The sequence below is a fragment of the Trichomycterus rosablanca genome, chromosome 3 (genome assembly GCF_030014385.1).
Source record: "Trichomycterus rosablanca isolate fTriRos1 chromosome 3, fTriRos1.hap1, whole genome shotgun sequence".
Lineage (NCBI taxonomy): Eukaryota > Metazoa > Chordata > Actinopteri > Siluriformes > Trichomycteridae > Trichomycterus > Trichomycterus rosablanca.
The window spans coordinates 37,330,708-37,354,654 of NC_085990.1; the positions used below are offsets into that span (position 1 = coordinate 37,330,708).

The 23,947-nt window shown below is 35.2% G+C and overlaps 1 non-coding gene across 1 annotated transcript; it reads left to right on the plus strand.

Moving 5' to 3' along the window:
- Positions 1-13,851: 13,851 nt before the first annotated feature.
- On the plus strand, positions 13,852-13,923 carry trnae-cuc (transfer RNA glutamic acid (anticodon CUC)). The gene has a single exon. It is a non-coding gene; the product is annotated as a tRNA-Glu (tRNA).
- Positions 13,924-23,947: the final 10,024 nt, after the last annotated feature.

Consider the following 23,947-nt stretch of genomic DNA (forward strand, 5'->3'; position numbering starts at 1 on the left):
AAAACCACTGCTTTAAAACAATAGTGACTGACTTAGAAATTATGAATTAGAATTCTCTAATTTCATATAGGTAAAATTTCCGATATATACGTTACTGTATTTAGAAATGCATATACCGTGATAAAGGATTTAGATTATATTGCCCACCCATGACCAGTAGTGATCTACATTTTCTACTCTTCACAAGCATGGGCATAACTCATCACAGATCAGGTGAACTTTTAATGTATGTATTCCATAACATTATCTACAGGCAACTATAACAGAGGAAACTGGGCTCTTTGAATATATGTATTTAAGTGTGTGTGTGTTTGTGTTACATACATACATATATGGGCTACCCTAAACCGTAAATATGTTGTTTTCCTTTACTCAGATGGGAATGTGTAAAGTCTAAAAAATCTAAAAGTACTACATATAGCAGATAATAAATAAGACCTTGGCTTATTCTCAGTGACACTGACTGGTTGATAAATGCATGAGCAAGACATTATTAAGGTGTAAAACATGCAGAAAACTGTTGTGACACTAAGAAACTCAATGAACTCGAAAATCAACAAAGGAGGTGAAACTTATGGGCTCCCTGAGGACACAGAGGACAGAGACACATTTTTAGCAGAATTTTTTAGCAGTGTCTTCAACAGCTGCCTGAAGTGCTGACTCCAGAAAACATCACTGATCATATTGATCATAAGAGAGTAAGTGTGTGGAATCTAGAGCTGCATACAGGTATCTACCACACTAACACACCCATTTTTCTTTATTTCTAAAATTACAAAATAATGTTCATGTGATGCTTGAATCAAAGGATCATTGAAGATAAGAAAGAGTCAAAAATAAAGATCACATTTGAAGGCCAGGATCTTAAGCCTGAGACATAAGCCATCTTTAAACCCTGTTGATAGGTTGTAAAAGTAAGCTGAGTGCATGATGATACCATTGTTTGCTTGTAGGTACTACAGTCCCATTGCCTTTGCAATGTTTAATAACACTTTCCAGACTGCAAGATTTCAATGACTTTGTTTTGCAACTGTATTTTTGTTTCTGTGTTTTGTTTTGTATCTATCTCTTTAGAACGTGGCATCATGTGCTGCTATTTGAGACCTATTAGTCTGTTTCACATTGCCAGATTCTATTTTAGTGATGTTTTGATTCAACAGGTCTGGCAGTAATCATGTCTGGTTGTGGATAGTGAAAATGAACCTAGTAGTCAATTGAATTTGGTTAACTGGTTAATTAAGTAGCTAAGAGGGCAATTACTGTTTTACACGGGGCCAGGAGGGGTTGAACTGTCTTTAGTAAATAAAATCATTATTTAAATAAGCATTTTGTGTTTACTTGAGTTATCTTTGTCTAATACTAAAAGTAGTTTGATGATCTGAACATATAAGTGCGACAATACACTGTGTAAAAACTACATCACAAATAACACCTACTGGTCACAAGTAACTACATTAAACTTTATAGCAACAAGTTTGATAAGACATTCTGAAATGTCAAAAAAGCCCTTACAGCACATGGCCACTTAAGAGTTTGCCTTGCCACATGGTATTTACTGTAGTGAAGAGCTCTGCCTCAGTGTAGAGGTCTGGGTGGTACATCATTGCTGTAAACTAGCACAGTAACACAATACATTCTCTGCAAGTAATTGAATCTGCCACTTTGTATTTGGCTAATCATATGGGGCATCAATCTTTATTGACCATACCGACAATGATACAAACATAAAAAAGGTTTACAGATGGGCCCTTAACCTTTTAGATCTGTTTCTACACTGTAGGCCAAAAAGTGGCATCTGTACTTTTGACCATTTAAAAATTCATTCACTGTTGCATTTAGAATTAAAATTCAACAAGGTAATTATGTTATTGCCCACTACATCTTAAGCATGTAGCTACAATACCTTATGAAATAATAATCTTCACAATAATATTTTCATATTAATGATACATGACAACTTTTAACTGTCAACAATAAAATGTCAATTAATGACCACATAGTAATTCAACATCAATTACTGCAATTTTTAGTTACAATGTTTGTGTGAAAGAATTTTGAAAAGTGTTAATTTCTTCATTTGAGCATTTTTTCTATTAATAGAAATGTTAAGCTGATTATGTACTTCAGTAGTTGGCTTTAATAGATAAAGAGGTACTATTTTTTATATAACATTCCACTTGGTCACTGAACTTTGTGTTATGTTTCTTTTCATTTTACCAGTTAAGCCAGGAATAATGGAATCCTTCTAAAAAATAAATCTTCTCTAAACTTCTCTAAAATAGAGTAATACCGGAACTGTTTTCAAAATGAATGATGGTGTGTACAGTAATAGCTGCAGTGTGTTTTCCCTGTGTGATGGCTCATGTCACCTCATGTACAGTTCACAGGCCTGCAGGCTAGAGAACAAACACGTGTCTCCTGTGCATTTCTGACCTACATTGAGTTCCTCTGTACCTGCTACATTTCCAAGAACTCCCTGGGGATCCCACAAAGTAATGCAGCCAACTTGTAACTGTATTCATTAGCTGTCCTGATTACTCTGCACTCTTTTACCTAAAGTCGAAATGTCTGAACACTTATCTTTCCTTATCTGTGCTACATCCATTTGGTTTTGAATGCATATAATTGCTACACTAATTGACCCACAAAGATAAAGTAAGAACATGTTTTTGGAGTTTTTCCAAAGATTAATAAAAAGAAAGGGAAATTTCCTTTTCTTTTTAATCAATGCTTTGTCGAAGCTTGTTTGGCTCAAATCTCTCCGCAGATGTTTAATTAAACTCTGGGCTTTGGTGGGGCCACTCAAGGACATTCAAAAATTATTAATTCAACACTTCAATACTGAATTCATTCAATACTTACCTGCTATTGAGTACCACCCCTACTGTATGCTGCTGCCACCACCTTGTTTCACTATAGGGATAGAAAAAGGCATGTAAGCACTCTGCAGCACTCTGTTAAAGTTTTTAAGGGCAAATGGTGATGACAGCAAGTATAAGACATATAACAGTTTGCTGAGAGTTAGCTTACAGAATAAGACAAGGTGAACATACAGTTTGTTTGTTTTTTTCTTGTTCCATCTGACCACTGTTCAAAGGGTGAAGTCAAACTATCTATATCCAGGTGGCCATGCCAAAGTTTAGTTTTTATATTTTAGAACTTTTTACACCAATTAATTAATTAATTAATTAATTAATGCCAAATAATACTACCAAATAATAATCTTAAGTTGCTGTATGTACATGTTTTTACATCATTTAATCACAGAAACCCCTGCCACTAAGAGAATCAGTGTCTTTCTATTAAGGATGATGAAATTTCAACAATGACAAATAAACCTTTGGCACACTTATTGAAGCCAAGTACATTGCTGATTATGTAACTGAAACGCTAGACAATTTCTTTCCAGATGACTTATAATATCGATTCTCTATGGAGTGGATGAATGAGGACAAGTGCCATGAGTGAGTTTGTTCTTTGGTAAAATAAAAAAAGCACTTTGAAAAAGGATCATACGCATCCTTCATCATCAACAATTGGACACTTTTTAAGATCTGTAGAGAGCAATCTACTTTTTAAAAAGATGTTGTCAACTTAGTATCTTTGCCCGTTTCCTTTGGCAAATAGCCAGTGGTCATCGTCAATTATTTTTGAAGATTTTTTCGTGACAATGGAAATAGACCCTTACAGACGTTTTCTTCATTTTCAACCACACAATGTTGCTTTGGCCATGTGCTTTGGTTTTTTATGCGCTTGGAAGCAGGTTTTATCTTTGTACAATTTACCATTTCCCATCAATCCTGGTTAGCTATCCAGTCCTAAAATGCATCCCCATAACATAATGCTTCCAACATCATATTTTACACACTGTTTATGAATACGATAAGGAGTCAAAAAGGAAATGTTGACTTTAAACCAGCCAAAACACAATAATTTATGACTTTTTATTTCACTCTATACTTGATTTTTATTTCAATGTATACTGTAGAAATTTACTACCATTGTGGCTATCATGGGCAATCAAGTAAAAAATACTTGTTGTAAAATAGTTAGGGGTATAAATACTTTTGTAAGGCACTGTTTCTCCAGTTGGTTTGTAATTTGTAGCTCCCAAGGACAGCACAGTGTCACTGGCCAGTGATAGCTCAGTGGTTAAGGTACTGGATTAGTAAACAGAAGGTTGCCGGTTCAAGCCCCGCCACCACCAAGTTGCCACTGTTGGGTCCTTGAGCAAGGCCCTTAACCCTCAATTGCTCATCGTGTTCCGCTCATTGTGTAAGTCGCTTTGGATAAAAGCGTCTGCTAAATGCTGTAAATGTAAATGTAAATGAAATAAGTGATGATGCTGCACAGCTCCAGCAACACTCAATATAATTGTGAGATTTGGCTCTTTCAGAAAACATAGGGTTTTGCTTAAGGGCATCTCCTTGTACTTCAGTAATCAGTATTTGACCTTATCCTACCCTTCTGGAGCTGTGTTTGCTTACTTCCTTTTATGTGGCATTTATTTTGGTTTGTAGTCCTAGTTTCCAGAGAGAAAAATCTCAGTGGCTTGCATCTTGGATTTTGTATCCTAGCAACTGTAGCATCATTATATCAATTTCCATTACACTGTTTGCAAATGAGCCTTCTATATATCATATATTATATAGCATATATGTTAATACTATAAATAGCACTTTTGCCAAAACTGCTACAGTATAAAACCCAAGATGAAAATTGTAATGGCTTAAAAAGTACTTATTTCATTGGTATCTCCTAGTTAGACACCTGTGTAATACATTTGGGTGTAATATACATAATATACAGGTCCTTCTCAAAAAATTAGCATATTGTGATAAAGTTCATTATTTTCCATAATGTAATGATAAAAATTAAACTTTCATATATTTTAGATTCATTGCACACCAACTGAAATATTTCAGGTCTTTTATTGTTTTAATACTGATGATTTTGGCATACAGCTCATGAAAACCCAAAATTCCTATCTCAAAAAATTAGCATATTTCATCCGACCAATAAAAGAAAAGTGTTTTTAATACAAAAAAAGTCAACCTTCAAATAATTATGTTCAGTTATGCACTCAATACTTGGTCGGGAATCCTTTTGCAGAAATGACTGCTTCAATGCGGCGTGGCATGGAGGCAATCAGCCTGTGGCACTGCTGAGGTGTTATGGAGGCCCAGGATGCTTCGATAGTGGCCTTAAGCTCATCCAGAGTGTTGGGTCTTGTGTCTCTCAACTTTCTCTTCACAATATCCCACAGATTCTCTATGGGGTTCAGGTCAGGAGAGTTGGCAGGCCAATTGAGCACAGTAATACCATGGTCAGTAAACCATTCACCAGTGGTTTTGGCACTGTGAGCAGGTGCCAGGTCGTGCTGAAAAATGAAATCTTCATCTCCATAAAGCTTTTCAGCAGATGGAAGCATGAAGTGCTCCAAAATCTCCTGATAGCTAGCTGCATTGACCCTGCCCTTGATAAAACACAGTGGACCAACACCAGCAGCTGACATGGCACCCCAGACCATCACTGACTGTGGGTACTTGACACTGGACTTCAGGCATTTTGGCATTTCCTTCTCCCCAGTCTTCCTCCAGACTCTGGCACCTTGATTTCCGAAAACAGTACTTTGGACCACTGAGCAACAGTCCAGTGCTGCTTCTCTGTAGCCCAGGTCAGGCGCTTCTGCCGCTGTTTCTGGTTCAAAAGTGGCTTGACCTGGGGAATGCGGCACCTGTAGCCCATTTCCTGCACACGCCTGTGCACGGTGGCTCTGGATGTTTCTACTCCAGACTCAGTCCACTGCTTCCGCAGGTCCCCCAAGGTCTGGAATCGGCCCTTCTCCACAATCTTCCTCAGGGTCCGGTCACCTCTTCTCGTTGTGCAGCGTTTTCTGCCACACTTTTTCCTTCCCACAGACTTCCCACTGAGGTGCCTTGATACAGCACTCTGGGAACAGCCTATTCGTTCAGAAATTTCTTTCTGTGTCTTACCCTCTTGCTTGAGGGTGTCAATGATGGCCTTCTGGACAGCAGTCAGGTCGGCAGTCTTACCCATGATTGCAGTTTTGAGTAATGAACCAGGCTGGGAGTTTTTAAAAGCCTCAGGAATCTTTTGCAGGTGTTTAGAGTTAATTCGTTGATTCAGATGATTAGGTTAATAGCTCGTTTAGAGAACCTTTTCATGATATGCTAATTTTTTTAGATAGGAATTTTGGGTTTTCATGAGCTGTATGCCAAAATCATCAGTATTAAAACAATAAAAGACCTGAAATATTTCAGTTGGTGTGCAATGAATCTAAAATATATGAAAGTTTAATTTTTATCATTACATTATGGAAAATAATGAACTTTATCACAATATGCTAATTTTTTGAGAAGGACCTGTATATATATATATATATATATATATATATATATATATATATATATATATATACATGGTTTTATATATATTTTATATACATATACATGAATTTAAACTCACCTGTTTCTTTACTGCATTTAATAAATACAGAAACAGAATGCAGGGGAAATACACTGGGGACATATGTTGTGACCACAGCACTGGGGTCAGCTTCCAGCATCTGTCAACATATTGCAGATCCATCTGGCCAGCCCCTCAGCCAAGTTTGTGCCCAGATCATTTTGCAACCTTGTCGGGACCTGTCCCCTTATAGTTTAAAAACAAAATGAGTGTTATTGTTTAAGTCAGTTGCCAAAAAAAGGAAATTGTATGTAATATCATTAGCTAAAGGTAACCATTAACTGCCATGCTTAAGTATTTATTTATTAGAATTCTAACAACATTTGTTTTACAATTTGGTGACATTCATGACAGGACAGGTAGTTACAGGTTATACATGATCATTCAGTCAAGTGTGTAAACCATGATGTTAAAATCCTAATAAAAAAAAAAAATAAGAAATAGAAATACATATTAATGAATGGGCCAAACTGGGTAAAATACTGTATTTCATAATCCTTTATCATCACATGTATAATATTACATGTTGTATCCAACTGATTATTTGCAGGGAAAGCCATTTTCAGAGATGGATTTAGAGAATAAATAAATACACTTATTAGATTTTTTAGTCTAACAATTGTTGATGTTATCTGATCCTGACCTTAACTTGCCCCAGAGCATCATGTTATTTATAGACATCATGCTTTCACTTTTATTTATCTCTTTTTTTTAGCAGTGTCCTATCCTCCTGTTAGTATAAAAGACCCATTGCTTTCAACACTTTTTTTAACTTGATGAGTATAACTATGGGATGCCCTGGTGATACATTTGTTTTTTTAAGAAACTAAAACTTGGTCATGGGATTATAATGATTTCTGCAACTGTTTGTTTTGTGGTTGATTGATTAAAACACATACATCTTCCAAATTTACAACTTTACTTTTAATTTTTTTGACAAAATCTGCTGGGTCAAAATTATAAATACAATGCATCCAATATTTGGTTTTACCATTAAAGGAATAACTAAATATCTGTTTCTTTTGGCCACAAATTCTGAAATATAAGTTTAATCATCCCCAATACACATGTAAATTAACTTCCATTAGATGGTCCAGTATTTGTGTTCATAGGCAGTGCTCTGATAGAAAGGTGGCACTGGAAACAGCAAGAGAGAACTGTGGGAAACTTCAGCTGGCCGAGGTGTGAGGTGACCAAGGAGGAGTATCAAGTGGCAGTGCAGCATTACAACCCCTCACTCTGCTGAGCCTGCTTCCTTTAAGGGTCACGGTGGCAAATGTTGTTCCTTTCCCGTCACATGTTCTAAGAAAATAACAGTGGTCACTATCAGTGGGATTATAAACATGGACTATTTGTGCAAATTCCTTAAATTCTTTTTTACTTTTAGGTAGTGACACTTATTTCTCACATAATAAGGGTAATTTGAGAATCATAACTAAACTATTTAGGTAAGACACTTGTCAAATCTCTGACTACGACAAAAGTTAATGCCAATTTTGTTTTCATTTGTTGGTTTAATAAGCTGGTGGCTTCTCTGATGAAATCTGTCTAGATTGTAAAATGAATTACCAAAAAATGCTATTGGAACATGGGTGTCCATAGTCAAGCTATGCCATGCAAAAAAGAAAACCCTTGATTCTGCTTTTTATTTGTTCAGCAACAACCTTTAGTTGAGCTTTAAGGTCAATTCTGGAGCAGTGGCCTCTTTTTTTGCATAGCATCCCATGACAATTTGAGTTCACTTGGCAGGGGACTGATTCACCCATTGTTTAGAACCTTTTTTATTCATTGTTGACCTGTTTTTTCTGTGGTTCTTAGATAACATCTGACAATCTGATCTGGCAAGGAGTAACAGTTTGGGGTATGTGCAGGGTACATTTTTAAAAATCTATAGTTATTGGATTGTCGGTGGTTAAATGTGTCTCTGCTTATAGCCAAAGCTTTTAGACTGGTTTTATTGAAATCAAAGTAATAAAATCTGACATGCAGAGTGAAAGCAGCATAATGGTTAGGGTTAGCTTAATCTTCTGCACTTAGAATAGAGATTTTTGGGGCTTTCAGAATTGTGACTAGCCACCTCATACAGATACAATGACAAGGTTAAGTATTTAAATCACTGTTATTTGCACCTGCAAGCTTTGGCTAGCTGGCATGTTAGGTTTGAGATAAAACATAAATATTGTAGAAGTGTTTTATCTTTTGAGTTTTTTTTCTTTCCCCTTCTCAGTATTAAGAAATCCATGTATATATATGATATTAAGTTCATACTAGATTATTTTGCAGTAGCATGACCTGGTAAGCTCATCTGTTAACGGATTGTATTCTGTTAGTGTGCAGTGCCATTAGGGAGCCTATGTGAATTATTAATAACCTGAACATTTGGCACTACTCCTTTCACGTAACTTTAGGTAATAAATCACTGTGAGCCTTTATCATTTATTCATTCCTGCTCAGTAACAAGGTTTTCACTTTTTTACTTTTTCTACTCCTGCATTATCTACTATCTACATTATCTGCGTACCTTAATTCAACTAAAATAATGTTTGTAACATTTGGTTTAAATGTAGTTCATTCTTTCTGTTTAGAAATATTGCTGCTTAAACTTGGCATGCATTAGTCCACCATATCCTCCACTGATGAATATAATTTGATGTATGCAATGACAGAGTGATTTAGACTGCTATTTTTCACAAGGTGCTATACTCATCTGCAGATTTCTTGTTGAGGTAATGATGCATAATGCTTCTTCATGATCATTTGTATAGGTGCTGAGAGTGTGTTCTTTCCAGTCACTGGGGAACGCTGAATGGATTAGGTAATGGTCAGTTTTGGTGTGAAAGCCAGAGTGCTTTTAAAAGCCACAGAAGTGACTGGAATTCTATTGACACAATGCTGTGGTCTGTAGAAAATGCTGCATGTTTACAGTGGTGAAAACTGGTGTGTTTTCAAAACATTTCTTTATTCTCATTTGCAAAAAAATAGTTTACTTAATTTTTGCTATCAAATCATTTTCATATCAAATACAATACAAAATAAAATTTTGATGTTAATTAAGGCATATAGGGATAATCATTTGTCTTGCTATGCCTGTCTATTAGCAAAGAAACCACCAAACATTTATGCTGATAAATTAAATAAACAATCGGTAATAATGTGTATTGAACAAATTACTCTGAAAATATGTATTTTCCAAACTGTCGGTTTGGCAAAGCTGACTAAATGTTGAGTAATACAGTGTCTGTGTCTATGTGTGTGATTACACAGATTACCAGATAAATCGGGTAACATGGATGAAGGGACATGGCCAAAGCTTCAAAAGCGGAGTTGACCTGTAAAACGAGGTTGCCAAACTATCAGACAGACAACAAACTGGGCAGCCTTGCTACACTATTGTTGTTGTGATAAGCTGTTTGCGAGCTTAAGTAGGAGTTATTTACGATCTGTTTACTTACAAATATGTTTCTTGATGTGTCTGAAAGCCCATCTCAAGTAAAATCTTGTGTACTTAGGAGGTTCCAACAATTAACATTGTATTTTTGTGTACAAACCCCATTTTCAGAAAAGTAGGCACATTAGTGAATTGAAGTAAAAAGAAGAATCTGTGATTTGTTAATTCTCTTAAATCTTTATTTAAATGACAAAATATTTCCAATGTATTTACTGATTAACTTCATTGTAGTTCGTAAAAAAAAAAAAAAAAAAGTTGAAAGAATATTGAAGGTAGAGTTTTTTTTAAAAGAACATTCCATCATAATCAGGTGAATTAGTAACAGGTGAAGGAATTACAGTTGGGTCTAAAAAGAGGATTTACCAAAGGCTCAGTCTGTAAAAGCAATAATGAGTCATAGATCACTATTGTGTTCCAAACTTAATGAGCGAATCATCAAAAAGTTCGAAAAGAACATTTCTCAGAGCAAAACTGCAATTAATGTAGGTCTTTTACCCTCTACATTACATAACACTGTGAAAAGATTTAGGGAATCTGGAGAAATCTTAGTCTGTGTAGGGCAAGAAAAGAAACCACTACTGAATGTGCGTGACATCCGTGCCCTCAGATGACACTGCCTGAGAAACCTTCATGCTACTGTTTTAAATATAGCCACATGGGCTTGGAAGTACTTCAGAAAACTGTTGTCACTTAACACAATCTTCCTTTGACTTAAAAAATGCAACCTGAAACTCATAACTGAACATAGGAACATAACTGAGTTCTCTGGGCCCAAACTCTTCTCAGATGGACTGGAAGACAGTGGATACATGTTCCGTGGTCAGATGAGTCCACATTTCAGCTTGTTGGCTATTCCAACAGGACAATGAACCTAACCACACTTCAAAACCAACACATTGTTTTAAAATAGTTTAGTGACCAATAATTTTACAATGGCCTCTCTGGTCCTTAACCTGTAGAATGAGCTAAAAAGGCCCTTGCAATCTGAGAACTCCAGAGATATTTAGAATGGAGAAATAGGCTGAGATCATTTTTCTTTTAATCATTGTAGAGATTTTTATTCACATTTTAAATAAGAGGTGAAAAGGATACGCACTACATTTATATTTTTGTTTTCTAAAACTAACTGAATCTGTCTGAACATGGACCAAATTGCCTTTAATCCACTTTTTTATTTTGTTTAATCCTTTAATACGGCATAATGGAAACACCGCCAAGTCTATTGTTACAGCCACAAAGCTTCATTTGAGCTTATGAAAGGATTTTCATGCAACAAAGCTTAAACGACTGTGCTTTTTCTATTTTTAGGCCCAGGTTTTGAGTTATGGTATGTCCTGATGTAAACTAGAGCTTTTTAATTTGTTGCATTGTTATATAAAAGTAAATACTAAAGTTTAACTGGGTATGTTAACATAGCACGCTCAAGACATCCAACTTATAAAAGTGAAACTTTAATGCATGAATGGTTTGCAATTGTGCTGCATGCATGCAAAAAAAATGGTCAGAAATAATGATTTAACTTCATTTGAGTTGTGACTATAGAACTGTACAAGTCTCAGTTTCATTATGCCTTATTTTGCAGTTTTGAGGATTTAATGGATGTTTCACATAGTGTGTGGGAGCAGAAGATTGTGTTTGTCAGCAAAATGAGTTGGTAGTAAGGGAATGAATGAGTCATGCTCTGGGCCCATCTCTCTGACCCCCCACACAGAGACTTTTACTCTATAAATATGTTTATCACACCATTGAATTTCAATGATTAAGCACATATATAAACATATAATCAGACTTCACCAGTATCTTACTGAATTAATATTGAGAAGCAACATGAAAGCATGGCACAGTTACTTTGACAGGGTGAGATAAATATACGAGAGGAATATAACTGAAGTCTAACCCACTATTTAGCAGACAGACAGACAGATTCATTACTGTTTTCTTTACTTTAATTGCAGTTTACACTTAAGCATATGGCATATTATTAAAAAAGATTGAGTGGAAATTACTAAGCAACCTTACTTGGAGGGCTTACATTGTGTAGTAAAGGTTTTTACTTTATTTTTATACCAATTCCTGGTTTATTTTAGAATTGCAATGAAAATATGTTATTTTTGGAGTGGCACAGCAGATAGTGTTTGTGCTGCACATCTTCACATGTCCCACCTGAATTCTTTCTTCAGTTACTATCTTTGAACGTCAGCATACTATTCACATGCCTTTGTGAGTTTCCTCCCTTGTAAATGCATGCCTGTAGTATATTATATTTAAACTAAAACATTATTTATACATGGACCACAATACTATTTTGGCATTGAAAAGTCCCGCAGCTACCCAGCTTGACAGGAGCAGTAAGCAGTTTTTATTTCAACCTCATAACTAGCTATGCTGCAGTACCGCTATAAAATACAGTACATGTACATGTGAATGTAAACCATCAGCTGTATTTACTTTATGTTATTTTAACAACACATACTGTGTTGTTAAAATGTATTCACACCTCACCTGATTTCTTCTATTTTTGCTTATATCTTACATTTAAATATTACAGGTCTTCCAATTACATTTAATATAAGATAAAAAAAATAACATGAGTAGACACAAAATGCAGCTTCTTACCATACGTTCACCATAAATTTTGCCGTAGCCTTTTGTCATAGGTAAAAAACAAATTACCCATTATTTCAATTTATACTAGTTTAGGAACCTGGTATATTAAATGCGTTTTAATAGAGACATGGATTGTGTTTGATTCAATGTAAATTATGATACGACAGATAAACCTGATCCTAGGTAAGCCTGACCACTCAAAAGTTTTCTCATGACCTGAGTTGTGCAGATTGTTACAAATTTGCATTAGTACATGTTATCACTGTACCCAAGTAAAGAATTTCTGAGGTTCTTTCACCACTGCTCTAAACGATAATTGTTTTTGGCACTCAACATGGGTACAAAGCATCTGCTTTTGGGATAAGAGTTACTGTACATCTCACTCACAACCTTTAACCCCGCTAAAAACTGAGACATCTATCATCATGTGGAAACGCTCTTCCTAACCCACCCTTATTTCCTAATTCTTATCATGCTTGAATAGTGCTTGTGATGCTTTATTAAATGCTGCAAGTACATTAACAGTTGACTGAGAATTTGGGAGATTAAACATCTGGAGCTGATTGATGACAAGATCTCTTAAGTAAAATATCGTTAGTACATTGTTTTTTGTCATTGTAATGTCTCAGTGCTAAAGGAAAAAACAATATACTGTACAGTAAACTGAGTTGGTAAGCTGTTGGTTTCAGGGCTGCATGGTGAATGGGGTAGCACCAGGAATTGCCAGAGCACTAGGGGCACCATTCTGAAACTGGTTGTCAGCATTACCAACTGTAGAGAACATTATGATGAGATCATTTCTAGGTCACCCCACAATATTTACTACATTTCAAAGCATTTTATACTGCTATGTTTTAGGAAAAATAAAATAAATGCTGCTGAATTTAACCTGGAGCCACGTGTGGATCCGTCTAAATACAGACATGATGGGCATGTTTGGGGCGGTGACAAATAAACGTAACACAGGTATGTACGATGTAAAATTCCTAAATATTAATTTTTCTTTACTTTCTTAACATTCTTAGTTTTACAAGATGTAAGTTTAGACGACTGTTATGACCGAAGTTAGGCAAAATACACAAGACTGCAACTTTTAGTGTTTTTTTTTTTTTTTTAAGTGTGAAATTCTTTTAATTAACTCGATAAAATGAATGTTACCCTGCTAACATTGTTAGTTTTAGGTTTAAGGACTTTTTTTTCGGTGTTGGGTATTAGTAACTTACTTACTATAAGCTTAACTCGCTTCTGAAGTGAGTAATAAGCAACATTTTTCCCTGTCAACGTCTGTGTTCAACTTTTCATGAAGCTCCCTGGTGGTCTAGTGGCTAGGATTCGGCGCTCTCACCGCCGCGGCCCGGGTTCGATTCCCGGTCAGGGAACGTCGTTTTTCTTATCCAGAAGTTATAATAGCCTTCAAAAATACTTTCAAATAGTCTTTCAACTTAAAACTAAGAATATTAAGCTAGTAAACAATCCATTTTTACCGGGTTATTTAAAAGACAAGAAACACTAAATGTTGCAGTCTTATGTTAGTAAATCATAATGACATACAGTATGTACACCGATCAGCCATAACATTAAAACCACCTCCTTGTTTCTACACTCACTGTCCATGTTATCAGCTCCACTTACCATATAGAAGCACTTTGTAGTTCTACAATTACTGACTGTAGTCCATCTGTTTCTCTACATAATTTTTAGCCTGCTTTCACCCTGTTCTTCAATGGTCAGAACCCAGTGGCGCTGGGTACTGTGTCCACTCACTGTCCACTCTTTTAGACACTCCTCCCTAGTTGGTCCACCTTGTAGATGTAAAGTCAGAGACAATCGCTCATCTATTGCTGCTGTTTGAGTCATCTTAGAGACCTTCATCAGTGGTCACAGGACGCTGCCCACGGGGCGCTGCTGGCTGGATATTTTTGGTTGGTGGACTTTTCTCAGTCCAGCAGTGACAGTGAGGTGTTTAAAAACTCCATCAACATTGCTGTGTCTTATCCACTCATACCAGCACAACACACACTAACACACCACCACCATGTCAGTGTCACTGCAGTGCTGAGAATGACCCACCACCCAAATAATACCTACTCTGTAGTGGTCCTGTGGGGGTCCTGACCATTGAAGAACAGCATGGAAGGGGGGTAACAAAGCATGCAGAGAAACAGATAGACTACAGTCAGTAATTGTAGAACTACAAAGTGCTTCTATATGGTAAGTGGAGCTGATAAAATGGACAGTGTTTGTAGAAACAAGGAGGTGGTTTTAATGTTATGGCTGATCGGTGTATATTGCCAATGCTACCTTCAAGTCCTTTTCATAAGCTTATATTTTACATTGTACAGCCCAGTGTTTGTTTATATGGTTTAAGTCAGAGAGAATGGCTGTTTTATGTGGTCAATTTTTTGTGTAAAAAAATAAGTTTATCACAACATGATCAACAATATTAACAAGCTTTTTATCCAGTTTACTGTGACATCTTACAACACATCATGCTGTTATAATAATGTCCCTATGTGAAAAAATAACATCAGTGACTGCAAAGCCTGTGGTTCCACTTTTTGTTAGTTGGACACAGCTGTAACCTCTGGATTCAGGACAGGAAAGAAGTTGTTGATGTGGCAGTAGGGTACAAAAAAGTAAAGAGTAAATATTCATAGATTTAATATAATACTTAATGTTTTTTTCTGTGAAATATGCATTATCTTAATTTTTTGGTTCAAGCCCATCATCATCCAAATTGCCACCAAATTGAGCAAGGGCCTCAACCCTAAATTGCTTAGACTGCATTCATCACACTGCTGTGTACAGAAATCTTTACACATTGCAACAATGTAATGCATTTGATTGCATAAGTGTATAGCCCAAATGTGAATTATTTGCATTACTTACACTGTTTAATGTATTTCTTTCTGTCTTACACCTTGCATTTGATCAGGAATGCCCTCTAATCAGGACTATTATCAATAATCAGCAGTTAGGTTTGAGGTTATAAGGGCCTCAATCTTTTTTAGTGCCTAATCAGCTACTTTTGGGTTGATTTGGTTTGCACATTCTGTAGAAAGCAGCTTTCAGCAACCTGAAACAGTTACATAATTTATATCCAAAGTGATTCAAATTAAATATTCATTTCTGAGGCACAGTATGAATTATGGAATATGCACGCTAATACCTATAGAGGTATATTATTTAATACATTATGACTGTACACTACTGCACATTTGTTATTAACAGTAACCTATATATGAAACTTGACATATACAGAATAAGCCTTTGGTAAAATAAAGATTTATATTTAAACTATGGTTTGAGTACCCCTTGTGGGTCCTGTATGTAACTATATGCTGTTCACTTTTTTTTTTAGAGTTTCTGTTTTATATTTTAGAATTACATGATTGGTCACCTGTATTGTTTTACAATATCTAAACTAAGCTAAACTAATTACTTCTTTTTTTCTCTCCTATGCTGTTTCATCATGCCCGTTTGCTATGCCATTTTTAAAATGACAAAAACATAATGTTGCCTTCATCATGTTTTACAGTAGGTGTAGGTTCACGTAATATAGCTCTTGAAATGTAGTCCAAAAAGTGTCATCTGACCACAAAACCTGTTGCCATTTTGCCATAGTGTTTCCTGCAAAGTGCACACATGACTTTTTATAAGAGGCTGAGTGGTTAAAATGAGTGGTTCTCCCCAAGCAAGTGTAAAATGGTTAGTCTAAGGGGGTGATTTCTATTTATATACAAACCAGGTATCCTCATTATACATACAGCATTTGCACACTGATTGGCACTCTTAATTCCAAGAGATTAGTTTTATTTTGTTTTATTTCAGTTAAATTTTGTTGTATGTACATGGTTGATCCTAACTTTTCTGGGGTTTGTACTAGTATTATTATTGTTATTATTATTATTATTATTATTATTATTATTATTATTATTATTATCATTATTATCATTATTTGTAGTAGTATGTGCAGTTATATTACATTAGCATGCACTAGATTAAGTATCAATATTATTACAAGCAGTTGTTGTAGATGCTGTACATGTAACTGCAGTAGTAGTAGTTGTAGTATTAGTATTAATATCAGTAGGAGTTGTAGGTGCAGTATTAACATTAGAATTAGTAGTAGTTCTAGTAGTAGTAGTAGTAGTAGTAGTAGCAGTCCTCTGTCTGTGTATAAGGTTTTGTTGCCCTCTGCCTGTCAACTGCATTTCTCAAGAGACTAGTTGAACAGCCAAAGAAACACAAGGACTGCAAGTTTTAGCCACAGAAACAACACACGCTGAAAACATACAGCAACATTATTGTTAATAATAACATCAATATTCACTTATTTATGTATCTAGATGGAGCTACATAATAATAGATCTTTATTCTGATTCAAGAAAAAAATCCCTTGCTCTAAAACTGCCACTATAAAGCTTAAAGTTTGCTGATTGCATGGACAGAGTGAAAGCAGGAGTAGGCACTCCTTTCCCATGACATGTAAAACTATTTGTGGGCTGTGGATATTTATAGTTCTAGAAGTTTTGCTGGCACATGCAGAAAGTAATTTGTACACCTAATGAGTACAATTATTCCTATTTTTAATTCAGACATTCATTTAATTCTGTCATCATGAGCTGATGACGACCCAAAATAACAGTGTGCAAAATGGAATAGTGGAAATGGCTAAAATAATTAATTTCCCTTTTCATCGCTTGAACCGTGTAAAAGAGAAGAATCTCACTTGACATCCTGAGGAGCATTGATTTCTCAGTGTAGCATGAACAGATGTGAGATAAACCTGAGAAAAGCTGACAGAAAACTAATTTCTTTACTTTCATTCATTAGATTGCAGAGCTTTGGCAGTTTAATAAAGGCCTCCAGGTGTATTGTGGTGTGTTGGGGTATCTACCTCACACTAGATAACTGACTCTGACAACAATATGGCAATTACTGGCTGCATAGGTTCTGACAGCATATTTGACTTCAAAGGATACACAGAAATCACAAAGGCAGCATGAAAATGGGAGCTGTGATGGGATTTAATTGCCCACCTACATGTATCATTTAGAGAAAAGAAATAAATGATTCCCACTCAGTCTTTATTTGTGGCATGTGTGGTGAGTGGATGATTACTAGTTTTAATGACTAGTTATTTGGGCAGCTGTTAAAAGTGTTTCATAAATTATTCAGTTACAAGTATTTTTCAAGTTTACAAGTTTATATATCAAGTACATTTTAAAATGTAATATAAATATAAATTAATATAAATATAAATGAATGTCATATTAATATAACATGACATTAATTTATATTTATATTTATTTATATTTGTATCATTTTTGCAGTATATTTAGTTGATTAATCGGTCAATTGTATTATGTTAATTAATAATCTCTTCAGTTTCAGTAATCAGATAAGCAATAAAAATATCTGCAAATTTAAGTGATTTAGAAATAAGAGTATGATTGGCCATTTCTGCTGAGGATTGATGATAATATTCTCACAGAGGGAGCTTGTGAACATTGTTATTATTAATAGTGGAAGTAGTGGCTGTAAATAAACATTTGCAATATGTACCTTTAGAACCACAATACTTCAATAGATGTATTATTTTTGTGTGGGAAATGTAGGAAGTATATGGTAGCATTTGTAAATAAAGAATTCAATCTCTCAATCTTTCTTAAAATTTGAGGAGTGAACAGTTGATTACAGAAGTATTTGACTACATGGTTTTAAAATTAACTATTCATTTGTATTGCTCCAATGTGAGAAAGTTGGATATACAAGTACATAACAATTTTCGTAGAAAAAGATAATTGTTACACAGATGATTGTAACACCCTGGATTTCTATCAGTTAAATAATTACTTTTGAATAAGATTTCAAGATTTCAGTGTGCTTAAACTTCATTTCCAGTTTAGTTTTCTGGCAGCATATTCTAGTTTTCATAGACTGCGAATCAAAGCTGCTAAAAAGCAGTACCATAACATGATGCTACCACCATGTTTCATAGGGATTGTGCAACCTGGTATGTTAGATTTATTAGAATTTAAACCAGAAGTTTTTACTTCAGCCTCAGTGAATCATAACAACAACATTAACAAGCTTGAGAAATCTAAACCTTAATAATAAATTTCAATAAGCATTTTTTGGTTAGGTTAATTATGAAGATGAATATTTGCATGTCATTATTTTGATATTATTAATAATCTGTAAACTCTTGTGGAAAATAAAGTAATTTGTCAGTGTTGCTGAACTGTTTTTAAAGCTCTATTAGAGTTAGATAAGCTATTCAGAATAGTTTGGCAACATGTAGCACGAAAGCACTTCATGACTCATGAACTCATGAGTAATTGGCCATTTTAATAAACAAAGTAACACCTGTTTTTTTGTTTTATATTTGATGTTCAGGCCTTTGGGAACTATTTTTAAGCTCTACACACCTTTACACATCCAGCATTAATGCTGTTGGCATTAGATGACATGTTAAACACAATTTAAAAAGTATAGCCTAGTGCTGAGGAATGTATCATTGTCAAATCACATTTATTTGTTTAGCATATATTACAACAAATAAAATATATAGATATTAGAGCTCTAGTAGAAAAACTGGGATCAACAGAATGAAAAATAGTTTAATTTTAACAGGCAAAATGTATGGCCAAAAAATTGTAAACACCTGAGATTCAAAAATCCAGGGAAATAGGAAGAACGGGGATGGGAGAATGTGTCCTTTCCCCAGTTTTCATAGAATATTCCATGTGTTTACTAGTGAAATTACTCCTTTCATGTTGAATGAATCTCTTTGCATGAAATTAATTGTTGGTTTTATGAACATACTGTTAACATATGTTTATGGAATGGTAATGTAGAGTTTATTATAAAAACATGACAGAAGCATCTGTTCCCAAACCTCCTCAATTTTACAGCTGGAAGCCTGTATCTAGAAGTTCCTGCCAGTGTTTAATGAATTTGGATTTCTTTTTTCACATTTAGGGCAATAGTGGATGCACTTTTTAAAACAATGCATTTTCTCTCTTTTTCTCCCGATTTTTAGCATTTCCAATTTTTACCCAATTGCATTATGCTTCCTCTCTACTGGTGCTGACCTCTGTCCCAATTGTGGAGAGCAAACTGACACACGCCCCCTCCGACACACGAGCAGTAGCCAACTGCATCTTTTCACCTGCACAAGGTGAGTTCATATGCAAATCAGCCTTGTGCACAGAGAGCCACACCCTGATCAGCATTATTCCTTCACCCTGTGCAGATGCCATCAATCAGCCAGCAGAGGTCATAATTGCATCAGTTATGAGGTCCCTATCCGGCTCCCTCCCTGGATGAACAATAGCCAAACGTTGTTCATACAGCCGCCCAGCTGGATGGCAGAGCTGAGATTCGATACAATGTATTGGAAATCCCAGCTCTGGTGTGCTAGCGTATTTTACCGCTGCGTGGATGCCCCTTTAAAAAAAAATATATACATCACCCTTTTTGGAGTAATTTTTGTTCAGGTACACAATCCAAATGATATAATCATTAAAACTGTGTTTCAAAAACACGAGATGGATTTTTAGACAGAGGCAGTCTGGAAGCAGTTTATTAGTGGGACAGCTATTGATGTTTGTAGATGTTACAATAACATCACTTATAATAGACCACGGCAGCCCTAGCTGAAAATACATTTTAAAAACTGACTTAATAGATATATAAGTATCCTATGCCTGTGCCACAGTTAAAGTCTCTTAACTCTTGAATAAAGCCTATTATACTGCTTTTGCCAAGGACAGCAGCTAAACATAATAATAAATAAATGCTTCAGGTAGAAGAAGTGTCATGTAATGCATGTTAAAATGACATCTAATTAAAATGACATTTAACAAGTAGGATTACTGTATGTTTTATCTTAAATGATGCTGTGATGTTTAGTTTTCTTTCCTTTTTTCATTTTTGGTTGTGTAATAAGTGTTCTAAACTACATTAAATAGACACATAACAGCAGATAATGATTCTGTGCTCGGGTACTGTGTACCAAGACCACTAGTAAACACCTTACCTACTTTAAATACTCAGTTTTATTCAATGAAAGGAAATTCTTGAAAAAATCTTTCATTATTTCATAGACACTTTTAACTCCTCACCATGAGAATGTTATTTGGAATTTAAGTTCAGCTGTACTTTTCCAAGGCTGTACAGCATTTTTACTCAATGTCTGAGGCTCTCGCAGACATAACTCTTTTTTTTTTAATCCCTGACCTTTAAATACTAAATCATTAACCACCTGTTACATCATGCTTGGATCTCTCAGAAAATCGCCATTATCAAAGTTCTTTATATTCTTTGAATCAGCCTGTCTAGAGATTTCTGTAGGAACTAATTCAGTGGACAGGACAGTCACACAACTTCATATAAAGGATCTTTAAAGAGGCTTCTAGTAAAGGGGCTGGACACGCCTTGCTATTGAATTGTGAGGTGAATACACACTCCTGCCTGCAAAGATGGAAAAATTGTGGGATAATTGTAAATAAAAGAGGTGACAAATTAATAGTGACAAAGTAAGAAATGAAAGACACAAAAACATCTGAAGCCTACAATGGAGAAAGTGGATAGCATAGGGATAGTGCAGAATTGAAAACTGGATGTCACAATATGACAGACTGCCCAGCTTTCAGAAAAAGAAAAGATAGGGAACCTTCACACGAGGAACCCCTACCCTACCAGCTGACACTACTCCTGCATACTGTGGATTTATGGGTAGGTCTGCTCCGGAATAGGGATGCCATGTCACCCCTGGGACAATCTGCTCATACAGGTTGATTCCATAGTAAGGCTTATGTGCGGTTCCATGTGAGATTTGCTGCTGCAAGGCAGCTGATGGGCACTTGTCCCTCCCCTCCCGGTTGGTGGAAATTTTTGCTTCCAGAGAAATTAAGAAAAACTCCTTTAGTGAACTGGGAATTTTGGCAGCCGTTTTTTTGGGAGGGGGCTCTGTAATGGATTGAATAATAATAATAATAATTACATATACTGTATATATGTATACACACACACACACACACACACACAAATATAAAGGAATGAAGGAGCACCACGTGTATAACATGTTCATTATGTGATCTCTGCTTAAGTATGTAACATGGGCTGTGAAACTTGATTTCCTGTCTGGATTTCCTGTCTGAAGAAAATACAATTTGTCTAATCTGATTGTGAGGTCAGCCGATTCATGGCTTTCTGTTTCTTCAGCATTATAGCTTGGGGCAGCATGTAATTTATCTCCAACAGATATTGGGATGACTACTGAACCCCAAGTGCATAAAGCACATAATATAACCCCACAGTGGCAAAAATATTTCTTTAAAAAATCAACATAAATTTATACAGTTAAAATAAAAATTGATTTAATTTACATTAATTTGTAACTGACACATACAGTTGCAATCAACATTATTCGATCCCCATTGCATATTAGGTTTATTAACAAAATTTTATTACTTAACAAACTTTCTGCTGTTTGCAATAAACCCATCAAAAAAGAACAATTTAAATAGCTCAACACAACTAATATAACAAGTGGTTTCTTGAAAACCAACACAAAAAGCCACTTTTAGAGACTACTGCAGTCTAAGGATTATTCAACCCTTTCGTGACAAGCGTCTTTAGTACTTAATACCACACTCTTTTGCTGTTATGACCAGCTGCAAACATGATGCATAGCCAGACACCAGCTTCTGGCAGTATTATTGAGGAATCTTAGTCTATTCCTCATGGTCAATGGCCTCCAGTTCACTAATATTCTAGAGTGTATGGGTGTATGTGCTGCAGTTGGCTTCTACAAATTCCATCAAAGATTTTCTGTAAGACGACTGCAATGGCCACTCCAGAAGGTTCTACAGAATGTTCTTTTTTTTTTAAACCATGCCTCGATGGACTTTGAGGCATGCTTGGGATGATTGTCCTGTTGGAATGTCCAATGACGCCCAAGGATAGTGTCAACCATGTTTCAGCAGCCTCTAATTCATGTTTATGATTGTTCTTGGATTACATTAGATCTCTCAGCATTTGTTGGCAGTTTGGGTTTTACCGACCTCGACAAAGTGACCACTGTTCCATGTACTTTGTTATGGGTGCACTTAAACTAGCTCTATTAAATGTGCACAGCAAATTCACCTATACATCACTTACATGATTACAAATGAATAAGGAGTTTTTGCTACAAAGTGTAATTATATAATATGTAATGTATACCTTGAAATATAAAATAAAAGTTAAAATAAAATCCAAAATAAAGTGTTTGTATAATTTTGACCAAGTGTGTTAATTATCCATTATTTTCAAATATATGTTCAAATATAAGTTTTTGTTGAACAAGGTTTGTGTTCCCATCATGTGATCACAAAAAACAATTGCAAAAATCATTTAAATTCCATGATTACATGACATGCGTCTCCCTCAGAATTGTATGTAAGATTTTACTGTAACTTTATTGCATTTATCATTGAGCCATTATGTTTTTTACTACAGAATCTATGAATTAAAACAAACAACTGGTCAAGCATTAACAACAAACAATAACAAATAGGTTATTTAAATTAGTAGGGTATTTTTGTAAGCTTATACCAATCAGTCAATCATTTAATCTACTTATTTCAGTTACACAGCATTTACACATGGTAAACACTTATACATTCAGATGTTCTTAAACAAAAATATAATATTGTTTAACTTTTAACTTTGCTAAATATTTAAGATTGTATATACTGGACATATTGTACGTATAGATAATTCGTATGTGTGTGTGTTTGTGCTGTGTTGGTTTCGTTGAGGCTATAGAAACTGTGAATTATTTATATACTCATAGACAGAACTTTGGCTACAAAGGTGTGAGATAATTGTATTTTGTTTGTTATGCTATTTAATGCTATCTCAGTAGTGACTTGTTTTACTAATGCACTAATCCTACAAAGTGCAAAACTTTTAAGTAATATTGACTACAGTTTTTGTATGCCATGAAAAATAATAATTTAAAGTCAGAATATATTGTGTACTAAACCATTTCACTGTTTGTAAGCGCGTTACTATAGTGTTGAATTATCTTAGAAGTAAAAAATAAATACATATTTCCATAATATCTGTTCCAGAGGTGGCCTAACTGGGAGGTGGATGTTGTGCAATAGTTGTGGTCTTGAAAATCTTTGATAGATTTTGGCCTAGATTTGGTTATTTCCTGTACGATAATTCTTGTTTTCCCCAGGTCAGTGTGGGGTTCACTGGTTATCTGGTTTCCTCCCACCCTCCAATTACATGCTTGTATGTGAATTGGCTGCTCCAAAATGCCTCTTGGTGTAAGTGAGTAAATAATAAGTGTGCAATGACTTGCAATGATCTGATGCCCTGCCATGGTTGATCTACATT